This window comes from Haematobia irritans, chromosome 1 (assembly GCF_050003625.1).
Source record: "Haematobia irritans isolate KBUSLIRL chromosome 1, ASM5000362v1, whole genome shotgun sequence".
Taxonomy (NCBI): domain Eukaryota; kingdom Metazoa; phylum Arthropoda; class Insecta; order Diptera; family Muscidae; genus Haematobia; species Haematobia irritans.
Window position 1 is genome coordinate 14779228 of NC_134397.1, and position 10261 is coordinate 14789488.

Sequence of the window (10261 nt, forward strand, 5' to 3'; positions counted from 1 at the left end):
CAATATGAGGAGATTTTCCTTTACTTGAATCATCTTTAATTAAAATAGAAAGAAAAAAGTTATACATAAATGAAGCATATCATTTTATTAATCTTTAAATAAAAATTTTTATTTTACTAATCTATAAATATAATTTATTTTAATATAAAAAAAATAAAAAAATATTATGTATAATAAATTGTTTTGAATTTATCCAAAAGTTTATTTTTTATTTTTTATCATATCAGCGCGTTTGTAACATAATTTAGTAAAAAAATTAAAATCAGCCTACATTTTCTTTTCTCTTGGCTTTACCTGTTTTTATACCCTCCACCATAGGATGGGGGTATATTAACTTTGTCGTTTTGTTTGTAACACATCGAAATATTGCTCTAAGACCCCATAAAGTATATATTCTGGGTCGTGGTGAAATTCTGAGTCGATCTGAGCATGTCCGTCTGTCCGTCCGTCTGTCCGTCCGTCTGTCCGTCCGTCTGTTGAAATCACGCTAACTTCCGAACGAAACAAGCTATCGACTTGAAACTTGGCACAAGTAGTTGTTATTGATGTAGGTCGGGTGGTATTGCAAATGGGCCATATCGGTCCACTTTTGCGTAAGCCCTTATATAAACGGACCCCCAAATTTGGCTTGCGATTGCTCTAAGAGAAGCAAATTTCATCCGATCCGGCTGAAATTTGGTACATTGTGTTAGTATATGGTCTCTAACAACCATGCAAAAATTGGTCCACATCGGTCCATAATTATATATAGCCCCCATATAAACCGATCCCCCGATTTGACTTGCGGAGCCTCTAAGAGAAGCAAATTTCATCCGATGAAATTTTGACCAAATTTCCTATAAAAATAAAATTTTGACAAATTTTTCTATAGAAATAAAATGTTGACACTTTTTGCTATAGAAATGAAATTTTGACAAAATTTCCTATAGAAATGAAATTTTGACAAAATTTTCTATAGAAATGAAATTTTGACAAAATTTTCTATAGAAATAAAATTTTGACAAAATGTTCTATAGAAGTAAAATTTTGACAACATTTTCTATAGAAATAAAATTTTGACAAAATGTTTTATAGAAATAAAATTTTGACAAAATTTTCTATAGAAATATAAATTTGACAAAATTTTCTATAGAAACGAAATTGTGAAAAATTTTCTATAGAAATAAAATTTTGACAAAATTTTCTATAGAAACGAAATTTTGACAAAATTTTGGCTTGCGGAGCCTCTAAGAGAAGCAAATTTCATCCGATCTGGCTGAAATTGTGTACATGGTGTTAGTATATGGTCTCTAACAACCATGCCAAAATTGGTCCACATCGGTCCATAATTATATATAGCCCCCATATAAACCGATCCCACGATTTGGCTTGCGGAGCCTCTAAGAGAAGCAAATTTCATCCGATCAGGCTGAAATTTGGTACATGGTGTTAGTATATGGTATCTAATTACCATGCAAAAATTAGTCCACATCGGCCAATAATTATATATAGCCCCCATATAAACCGATCCCCCGATTTGACCTCCGTAGCCTGTTGGTAGACCAAAATTCATCTGATTCAGTTGAAATTTGGTACGTGATGTTAATATATGGCCTCAAACACCCATGCACAAATTGGTCGAAATCGGTAAATAATTATATATAGTCCCCATATAAACCGATCCCCAGATTTAACCTCCGGAGCCCTTTGGAAGAGCAAAATTCTTCCGATTCGGTTGAAATTTGGTACGTGATGCTAGTATATGGTATCCAACAACCATACAGGAATTGGTTCATATCACTCCATAATTATATATAGTCCCCATATAAACCGATCCCCAGATTTGACCTCCGGAGCCCCTTGGAAGAGCAAAATTCATCCGATCTGGTTGAAATTTGGTAGGTGGTGGTAGTATATATATATATGAATATCATAATATTTAACAACCATACCAAAAGTGGTCCATATCAGTCCATAATCATATATAGCCCCTATATAAACCGATCCCGAGATTTGGTTTTGGAGCCTCTTGGAGGAGCAAATTTCATCCGAGTCAGTCGAAATTTGGTACATTGTGCTAGCATGTGGCCGTACACAACCATGCCTAACTAGGTCCATATCGGTCTATAGTTATATATATATCCCTCAGATAAATCGATCCCCAATCACACAAAAATTGGTCCATATCAAGTTCATAATTCTATATAGCCCCAATATAAGCGACCCCCATATTTCAATTCTGGCTCTCTACGTACCGTGCAAAAGTCCATGTCGTTTCGTAATTATTTGTAGACTTAACTATACATAACTTTTTTGTCTAATATATACCACATATGGAATAACTCACAATTTAGAAAACGATGTTAAGAAGTTTTAATATACCACAACCCAACTAATTCGATTGTGGATGATAGTGTTTCGTAGAAGTTTCTACGCAATCCATGGTGGAGGGTACATAAGATTCGGCCTGGCCGAACTTACGGCCGTATATATTTGTTTTTATTTTTATATCATATCAGCGCGTTTGTAATATAATTTAGTAAAAAAATTTTAAATCAGCCTACATTTTCTTTTTTCTTGGATTTACCTTTTTTGGTATGTTGTCACCATTGAACCGAGAAAACCATTTACTTGCAATACTTTAAGATTAAAAAGGTTATTCTGTTCCTTCTCTCTTGATCTTTCGCTAAATTTATTCTCCACTAAACCATATTACGAGAAATCCATTCACTTCCATTATTTCACGATTAAAAGAGAATTCCCTCCAATCTCTCTAGCTCTTTCTTTAAATTTATTCGCCACTAAACCAGGGTGCTCAAGGCACTTCCTCATATTGCTCTCACTCATATTACTCTACACTCTAGTTTAGTATGGTTGTGGTAAAATTTCACCAAATGAAAATGGCCATTATAATAACAACAACATCAGCTTTAATTACGATTACAACAACAATAAAATGACAACAAAAATAGCAACATTTGCAACACTAGTATAGTATGGGCCCATCAACAACAATTCTAGTTAACAATGATACTCGTTGGAATGACATTTACAATCATTTTACATAAAAGCCTACCAATGTTTGTTCGAGTGTCAATTATGGTAGAACAAATACTTTTACACATACACACACATACAGTCATATGCATCCCAGAAAGAAAATGCAAATAGTTAGTGAGAAATATTCCTCCTCACTCACACTCCCTATCTCATTCTCTCTCTCTCTATCTCCAATGGTTACTTTATGAAGAATTACGATAATGTCATTATACTATCTCCACACAAGTGGGTTTCCTTTGTCTTATCCTCTTACATTCTTTTCTGTATCCCTTATCACCCTCCTTGTAGGTTGTTTTCTCTTTTGTTTTTCTGTTGTTGTTTTTTTTTATTAAAAATTATTATTTTATACGTTGGTCTCTATTATGCATCGTTGGCGGTTGACTGGCTTGCCTGTTTGGTTGACTGGTTGAATGTTATTAAAATGTTCTTGACCACGAAAATTGCGATATCATCACCAACAATGATGACAACGACATCGTTATAAGTAGGAGCACTTCGGTGAAGAAAAATGAACAAAATCACGCCAACAATCTCATCATGGCCGACACACTGTGTCATTGTCACACAAATGCTAACGCATTATTCAGTCGGCTGGAAATGCCATAAAAGAAGAGGAAACCGCTTGAGATGTCCTATGAAGGAATATTAGGGGTAGGTAAATATGATATTTTTTGTGGGTTCCATATAGTGATAGTGATTGAAAAGCTATAACAATCTTTAACAAACGGTAATAAATTCGACAGCAAAAACAAAGTTTTTTTTTTGCTGACAGCCCTAAATCAAATATGACTTTGTAAAGTCTTCTAAAAATATTAAAAAAATAGTTTTGGATTGTATGATAAAAATCGAAAAATTTCGATAGTTCCAACTTAAAAAAAAAAAATCCAAGACACCATAAAATAAAATCACATAAAAATTAAAAAAATCTAATTTACAAAATCAACGCTTTCAATTTATGAAAAAAAAAATGTTTTTTTTTCACCCCCATATCAAGTGTTGGATTGGGATAATAAAAACGAAAATTTTCAATAGTTCCGATTTAAAAAAAAATCAAAGACACCAAATTTTTGTAAAAATTAATTAAAAAAAAAAAAAACAAATTAAAATTTCAAGCTTTACAATTTTCGACAAAAAAATATAAAGTCAAAAGAAGGCCACTATCCTATATAAAATTTGGCTTAACTAAATTTAAAGAACTAGTGATAAATTCGGATAATAGAAACCGAAAATTTTCGATAATTCAAAATTCCTGCTAAAAGACTAAAACAAAAACAGATCTAACGGGAAAAAAGCAAAATTGACAACAATGCTCAAGAAATAAAATTGTGGGATCAAAGAGAGTAGTACTTTGAAAGTAACTTAAAGGGAAAAAAGAGAGTCGTATATTCAACCTTACCCCTAATTGTCTATCTGGTTGAGAAAACAAAACACGTCATATAATTGCAACAAATAACTCCTGTTCTTCTGCTTTCACCCATTCCATTATAGTCAATCCTTATTGCAATTAAATTTGTTATTTTCTTCACTCTCCCTCTCTCTCTCTCTCTCTCTTCACTCACAGGAACTCTTCTTTTGCCTCTTTGAGTTTGTCCATGTGTGTGTGTGTGAGAGAGTGTGTCTTTTTTTTACTTTTCTTTCCATTATGATATGGTTATTGCTGAACATAATTACTTCACAGTGCTTTTTGTGGCCACTTAAGAACGGCATGAGAATGTTTCCACAATTATTATAGTTGTCCATTTTATGACCGTTAATGTAGCGTCAACTTTAAATTGACCTATTAAATGTTTTTCCAATATCACAATGGCCTGTAGTCCAACAGTTGATTAGTGGCAAATACAATGGGGAATATCAAGGGAATATCTGATCAGCAGTTGCCTTATGTATGGTAACACATTTTCAAAATAGGTTTAATTGAAAACAAAATAAGGTGATTATAATCGTATATTAAGGATATTGGAACCATAATTTTAATAATATTTTATGTATGAAAAAGCTTTTAAGACAATAAGAAAAAAATCCAAATATGGAATAGGAGATTTAAAATAATCATTTTAGGAATTATTTTGAGAAATTTATTATTAATTAAATCTAATTCTATTGATTTTAAATTCGTAATATTATTAAATTAAAAACTACTCTTTATTACATGTTTTGATTTATTTTTGTTGGTCTATCATTATTGATTTTTGGGGGTATTATGATTAATAAAGTATTGAACTCGAATCATAGATAAGGATGTACTATGATAACAAACAGGACTAAAAAAACCAAAACAAAAAACATTAAGAAAAATACTATTAAAATTTTTATGTGAATTATTTTTTAAATCTCTCACGAACTCTTTTTTATGGGACTAAAAAAACTAAAACACAAAAAATTAAAAATATACTATTAAAAATGTTATGTGAATTATTTTTTAAAACTCACTCTATCTTAATAGGTAGTCTATGTTGTATACGTGATTTTAATTTGAATTAAAATAACGTATACGTCAGAGGTGTCACAATGAATTTCTACTTTCGCCCAATATTTTTCCAAAATTGGTACCAGCAGACCGCTTTTCCAAATTAATATCATTTAAAAGATAAAATTTTTCAAAAATTGTTTAGTTCTATTTATTTCTCTAGAAAATTTTGTCAAAATTTTATTTCTATAGAAAATTTTTTCAAAATTTTATTCCTATAGAAAATTTTGTCACAAATTTATTCTAATAGAAAATTTTGTCACATTTTTACTTCTATAGAAAATTTTGTCAAAATTTTATTCCTGTAGAAAATTTTGTCAAAATTTTATTTTTATAGAAAATTTTGCCAAAATTTTATTTTTACAGAAAATTTTGTCAAAATTTTATTTCTATTGAAAATATTGTCAACATTTTATTTCCATAGAAAATTTTGTCAAAAATTTATTTCCATAGAAAATTTTGTCAAAATTGTATTTCAATTGAAATTTTTGTCAAAATGTTATTTCTATAGAAAGTTATCGCAAAATTTTATTTCTATAGAATATTTTATCAAAATTAGAATATTTTGTCAAAATTTTATTTCTATTGAAAATTTTTTCAAAATGTTCATATCTATAGAAAATTTTGTCAAAATTTTATTTTTATAGAAAATTTTGTCAAAATTTTATTTTTCCAGAAAAATTTGTCACAAGTTTACTTCTATAGAAAATTTTGTCAAAATTTTATTTCTATTGAAAATTTTGTCAAAATTTTATTTCAATTGAAAAGTTTTTCAAAATTGTATTTCTATAGAATATTTTGTCAAAATATTATTTCTATAGAATTTTTTTTCACAATTTTCATATCCATAGATAATTTTGTCAAAATTTTATTTTTATAGAAAATTTTGCCAAAATTTTATTTTTACAGAAAATTTTGTCACAATTTTACTTCTATAGAAAATTTTGTCAAAATTTTATTTCAATTGAAATGTTTGTCAAAATTTTATTTCTATAGAATATTTTGTCAAAATATTATTTCTATAGAAATTTTTTTCACAATTTTCTATATATCTATAGATAATTTTGTCAAAATTTTCTTTTTATAGAAAATTTTGCCAAAATTTTATTTTTACAGAAAATTTTGTCACAATTTTACTTCTATAGAAAATTTTGTCAAAATTTTATTTCTATTGAAGATTTTGCCAAAATTTTATTTCCATAGAAAATTTTGTCAAAATTTTATTTCAATTGAAAATTTTGTCAAAATTTTATTTCTATAGAAAATTTTGCGAACATTTTGTCAAAATTTTATTTCAATAGAAAATTTTGTCAAAATTTTATTTCCATAGAAAATTTTGTCAAGATTTTATTTCTATAGAAAATTTTGTCAAAATTTTATTTCTATAGACTAGAGGTATGCGCGTGACACGAAATTCTCGTGACACGCGTGAATCACGTGAGTCGTGAACAAAATCCAAAGCAAGTCTCGTAAATGTGCGTTTATGGGACTAAAATAAATATGTCGTGCGTGAGCGTGCGTGAGAAATAAAATCGTTTCGTGAATGTGCGTGAATAAAATTTCCGCAAAATCACACTCACGAAAAAAAAAATCAAGATTTAATTCATACTCGTATTTTAACTGAAATTTATTTAGCTCTCGAACTATATTCTATTTTTGAAATTTGTTACCTTCGCAGATTTCCGTTTGGAAAATGTCGTGAGGTTCGTGAATTTGTCGTGAATCACGAGAATTGTCGTGAATCGTTCGTGAACTTGAGTCTTTAAAAGTAGTTCGTGCGTGAACGTGAGTCTTTAAAAGTAGTTCGTGCGTGAACGTGCGTGAGTAGTGGTTTTCATTTCGTGAATGTGCGTCAGTGGGATTGGCTACAACACGTATCGTGCGTGAGCGTGCGTGCGTGAATAAACATTTTGTTTCGTGAATGTGCGTGAGTGTGAGTGAAATTTCAGTCACGCGCACACCTGTACTATAGACAATTTTGTCAAAATTTTATTTCTATACAAAATTTTGTCAAAATTTTATTTCTATAGAAAATTTTGTCAAAATTTTATTTCTAAAGAAAATTATCGCAAAATTTTATTTCTTTATATTTCTATAGAAAATGTTGTTAAAATTTTATTTCTCTAGACATTTTTGTCAAAATTTTATTTCTACAGAAAATTTTGCCAAAATTTTATAAAAATTTTGAAAAAATTAGCGATTTGACGAAAATTGACCAAAATCAACCAATCCGACCATCGGACCAAATTTAAAAATGAATAATTTTTTGGACCAATTTTGGTCAGATCGGATCATATTGACAATCCTGGTATATGTGTTCTCTGTAAGATTGTAACAAATTGAAAATACTCATACTTACTATGGATAGATAATTGAATTAATATCAATTATACACCATGATGTACTTATATTTGCAACTATAGGTATAATATAGAAGATATAGTCTTGTTTTGAAGAGATTTTTCAAACAAAAGTGAGTTTCCCCAATTCTGTAACTGAAGTGTTTGGAAATTTACAAGGAATATTCATTCAAAATTCTTATTGAAATTAAAACACATATTTTCAGTTGTGTTTTGAGATTTTTCTCGATGATATATCGCGGTCAGTAAGCGTCACCCAATAATGGTTTAAAAAGAAGATTCCTTTCTTCTTTTGAACCGCACAATAATCACCAAAATTTCCGAATCTCAATCCGTGGGAATTTTACTCCTGTAGAGTAAGGTTGGCAATACAAATACCTTGCTTCGCAGGGAATTAGCCAAAACTACGACAGAACCACTTTCTTGCAGAGTATGGCTTTGCCAGTCGTTTGAAGGCCATTTTGTGATTTTGAACAATAGAATTAAAAGAATGAGTTTTACGTTTGAAAATAATGATAATTTTTTATCAGATATCGTATATCAAATATCGAAAAAAAATCTTAGGGAGAGTCTTAGGGAGATGCCCACTTTTAAGACAGAACCTAGTGTGCGAGGAATCACAGTACTTGTGTAGAGTACAAAATATTTAATTTCATAAATTATGAATAAATCACAAACAACCATTTTTTCTACAAATTTTATTCATTAAAAATGTTTGACTTTCAATGCCACGTTTCCCCTGGCATGCCAATTTTGTCCTAATTACCAACTATTTAGAGAGAATTTATAATTTAAGGCCCAAAATAATATAAACTTCCGGGAAATATTTGCATGCACCAAACATAGCACACACACACGAGCGCGCGAACACTCATGTTAATAGCTATAGAGACCACGTTGAGTTACACTCACGCATAACCTCTATTATATTTACATATTTGGGTACACATGTGTAGGAGTGTGTGGGTGGGGTAGTGTGGACGAGTGAATATGAGTTTAGCAGCACCTAATTAACAAACGCTAAACTTTTAAGCAAACAATAAAATGACAACAAAGAACAACAATGTCCAATATCCCAATGACAATAAAAGGAAAAGCAAACCAATAATAAAGGGTGATTTGTTAAGAGCTTGATAACTTTTTTTAAAAAAAAAACGCATAAAATTTGCAAAATCTCATCGGTTCTTTATTTGAAACGTTAGATTGGTCCATGACATTTACTTTTTGAAGATAATTTCATTTAAATGTTGACCGCGGCTGCGTCTTAGGTGGTCCATTCGGAAAGTCCAATTTTGGGCAACTTTTTCGAGCATTTCGGCCGGAATAGCCCGAATTTCTTCGGAAATGTTGTCTTCCAAAGCTGGAATAGTTGCTGGCTTATTTCTGTAGACTTTAGACTTGACGTAGCCCCACAAAAAATAGTCTAAAGGCGTCAAATCGCATGATCTTGGTGGCCAACTTACCGGTCCATTTCTTGAGATGAATTGTTCTCCGAAGTTTTCCCTCAAAATGGCCATAGAATCGCGAGCTGTGTGGCATGTAGCGCCATCTTGTTGAAACCACATGTCAACCAAGTTCAGTTCTTCCATTTTTGGCAACAAAAAGTTTGTTAGCATCGAACGATAGCGATCGCCATTCACCGTAACGTTGCGTCCAACAGCATCTTTGAACAAATACGGTCCAATGATTCCACCAGCGTACAAACCACACCAAACAGTGCATTTTTCGGGATGCATGGGCAGTTCTTGAACGGCTTCTGGTTGCTCTTCACTCCAAATGCGGCAATTTTGCTTATTTACGTAGCCATTCAACCAGAAATGAGCCTCATCGCTGAACAAAATTTGTCGATAAAAAAGCGGATTTTCTGCCAACTTTTCTAGGGCCCATTCACTGAAAATTCGACGTTGTGGCTCGTTAGTAAGTCTATTCAGGATGAAATGTCAAAGCATACTGAGCATCTTTCTCTTTGACACCATGCCTGAAATCCCACGTGATCTGTCAAATACTAATGCATGAAAATCCTAACCTCAAAAGAATCACCCTTTAGTAAGAGAAGTGGGTAACAACAACAACAGCAAGAACAACAAGAGAACAACTATGTGCAATATCCCAATGACAATAGAAGGAAGAGCAAACCAATAATAGTAAGAGAAGTGGTTAACAATACTCCTAAACCAATATGCAGAAACGATAATTATGGTCTATTTATATATGATATGAAATTTATTAATGCACCAAATGTTTGTGTGCGTATGTACCATCAAAATGCCCTCAATGAGTGTAAAAGCAACAAGAACAACAATACTGACGACGACAACAACAACAATATAAAGAGACAGGTGTATGGATTTTTGATATGTATTTGAATGTCCATAAGCACATACGCATATACACT